This window comes from Cupressus sempervirens, chromosome 7 (assembly GCF_028749045.1).
Source record: "Cupressus sempervirens isolate cs-2001-9-10 chromosome 7, ASM2874904v1, whole genome shotgun sequence".
In the NCBI taxonomy this organism is placed as follows: Eukaryota; Viridiplantae; Streptophyta; class Pinopsida; order Cupressales; family Cupressaceae; genus Cupressus; species Cupressus sempervirens.
In genome coordinates this window covers 737,568,465-737,571,383 of record NC_143124.1, presented here as the reverse complement: position 1 = coordinate 737,571,383, position 2,919 = coordinate 737,568,465, and the positions used below count along the sequence as shown (strand labels likewise).

Genomic DNA, 2,919 nt, shown 5'->3' with positions numbered 1-2,919 from the left:
AAATATCGACTTTATGCGATGACACAACCAAAAACAGAGCTTGACTTGGAAGTGGAAGCATCAGTGATGCAACTGTGTTATGGAAGAGACTTTCAAGTAAAGTAAGGTAACTTGGGTGAGCTTATATCAATATAAAAACGGGGCATCAGAACCTCGTTCTGAGACTTCATCGTACAAAGTTCCATTCGATCTTAAACACTTTGACACAATCAGAAAACGATGGACTTCACCTGATTTGGCAGAATCTATCGTGCGTCCAGAGACTTGGAGATTGATGCATCACTGCTGTGACTGTAATCTGGAACTGACTTCGAAGCACTGCTTGGTCGGCTCAACTCCAAATAGAAAGGGCCATCAAAGCCTGGAATCGGAGCTTCTTCCTCAAGTATTTGCACAACTTGTCTCATTCCAAGCCTACCTTCTGCCTGACCATTCGAACAGATCAGACCCAGTTTCAGCACTCTTTCCATCTCACCTTCAACATATTGCCCACCAAGATTCGGGTCTGCTGCATCCATCAGACTGCCATTGGCGTGGAGCTCTCTCACCCACTTTACTATGACTGTCTGACCAGGTTCCAGAGTGGCATCGAAGGGTCTCCTTCCGCATGCAACCTCCAACATAATTATACCAAAGCTGAACACATCTGTAGCAGGGCTCGCCTTTTCTGTGTGAACCAGCTCAGGTGCGATATACCCCAACTTTCCAACCACTCGAGTAGTGTGTGAGTTTTTTCTGTGTTCGTACAGACGGGCGAGCCCAAAATCCCTAGCTTCCCTTTCAACTCCGAGTCTAGCAGAACATTGCTGGACTTGATGTCTCTGTGCACTATGCATTGCTCCCACTCTTCGTGAAGATACAACAAACCCGCAGCCATGTCTCTGATCACTCTGTATCTCTGATCCCACTTTAGCACCTTCTTTGGCTTTCCAAATATCATTTTATCCAGGCTACCATTTGGCATGTGGTCATAAACTATGAATAGCTGCTTCTCCCGCCTGCAGAACTCTCTGATCTGCACAAGATTTCAATGTTGAAGGCGACCAAGACTGGAAATTTCTGCTATGAACTCCTTCACCCCATCATCTGTTTGTCTACGAATACATTTCACCGCTACTTGGAGTCCGTTTTTCGGAAGGACTCCTCTGTACACCCGCCCGAAGCGTCCAGATCCCAAAAGTTCTTCCTTGCAGAAGCCCTTGGTTGCAGTATGTAGGTCTTTGTACAATACTCCATCTCCCATTCTTTAATAAGATCTGCATAACGGTTTCTCTTCAACCGCACAACTGATATTGCTGCCACTACCAGGAGAATGACGACGACGCAACCAGTGCTAATACCAGCTATCGATCTGGAGTTGGGGCTCTTTAACTTCCTGTGTATAAAGGATGGAAGGTTAGATGTTTTCAGGGATGGGGCAATTCCGTTTGTAGAAAAGCTCCAGGCGAGGATGTAATTCTCTTCACATATGTTTACCGTAGCTGCTGAGAAACCAACGTACATTTCTTCTTCCAGAATGTTGGAGAGGGACATATTTTTCATATGTATCAGTGGTTTTTGTGGGCGATCTAGACCAGCCTCAGCAATGGTGACTTTTAGCTCCTTGTGAAGATTGTCATAATCAATCCAAGCTTGAATGTTTCGTCCGCTTTTGAGATGTAAATCCTGGAATTGGGTGCTGTTAATCCAGTAGCCTGCAGGCGTAGAGTTTACAGACCAAAGATCATTGAGATCGACACCGACGTGATTGTCGTTGATGTCATGAAATTCTAAGTTCCGTAATGTGTCGAACTCGACTGCAAACAGATGGTTAGACGGCTTTCCCATAGCTGATAAATTGCTAATCGAGCCAAGGTACGCACTTGGGGAAAAACCCTTTAGAGATTTCTGGTGCGTCATCGTAAACGCCATTCCAACCCCAGATTGTGAATCTGCAGAAGGAACAATGCTAAACACAAAAGTTGTGGTGAAAGAGAGTAGAATTCAGATATTTCATCCGCACAGGATGTGGATAGAAAGCACGGCCCATACTAAATTGGAATGGACCATTAAGGGAGATGGCCTGGGATTGCACCGAAGCATTCCCATACAACTCGAGGGTGGAGGCATTCAATTGGTCGAGGATAAAATTTGTATGGGCTTGTGCAGTAAGCGAGATAGGGAGGAAGATAATTACAATTAGGACCGCCCTCAAGCCTTCCACTGTGGAGCTCCAGCTCGACTCCCGTGTTTTGTTCGAACATAATAACCAGCAATATATCAAATGAGATGTCTAACAGGTTCAAATACTTCTTTCTGTTAGAGCCAAAATTGAAATAGAAATACACCTGACAATGGGAAAATTTATTTGAGTAACCCATGCTTACAAGATGGTGTATATTTACCTTTTAGCGTATCGCAAAATCTCCATTGCTTCTGCGTGTGGTCTCTTCTCATGCCTCTAGCTCTCTGGCATTTCGAATAGAAACATAGTGCAGAAATAAAGCAAAAACGAGAGGTGCATGCATTGTGGTGTTGTCCGTGCGCAGCAAGTTAACCGACATTTTGACATGAAGTTGAGTACCTAAAAGCGCAATTGACTCAACCACCACCCAATGTAACTATACTAAGACCAAAAAAATATAGAGGGCTAGATAGAGGGTTAGATAGGGGAAAATGACATTATTTATTTTGAATAATTTTATGTCTCTCTTTTTAATTATTTCCATAAATCTATTTTTATGCCTCTCTATAAATATTTACCTATTTTTATTTATACCTCTCCATCTCACTTTTATTACTTTGTATCCATCTTTTTCTCTTATATCTCTATATATTTATGTCATTCCTTCCCTCCTCTCTCATTCACTCCATCTCCATTGCACTCATATCTATATTTACTTAAATTCATATCTTTCTTCGTATTTATCTCAAAATAAT

At 42.7% G+C, this 2,919-nt stretch overlaps 1 pseudogene; it reads right to left on the bottom strand.

The window, feature by feature from the left end:
• Positions 1-206: 206 nt before the first annotated feature.
• LOC149549357 (L-type lectin-domain containing receptor kinase SIT2 pseudogene) lies at positions 207-2,543 on the bottom strand (annotated as a pseudogene).
• Between the last annotated feature and the right edge of the window lie 376 nt (positions 2,544-2,919).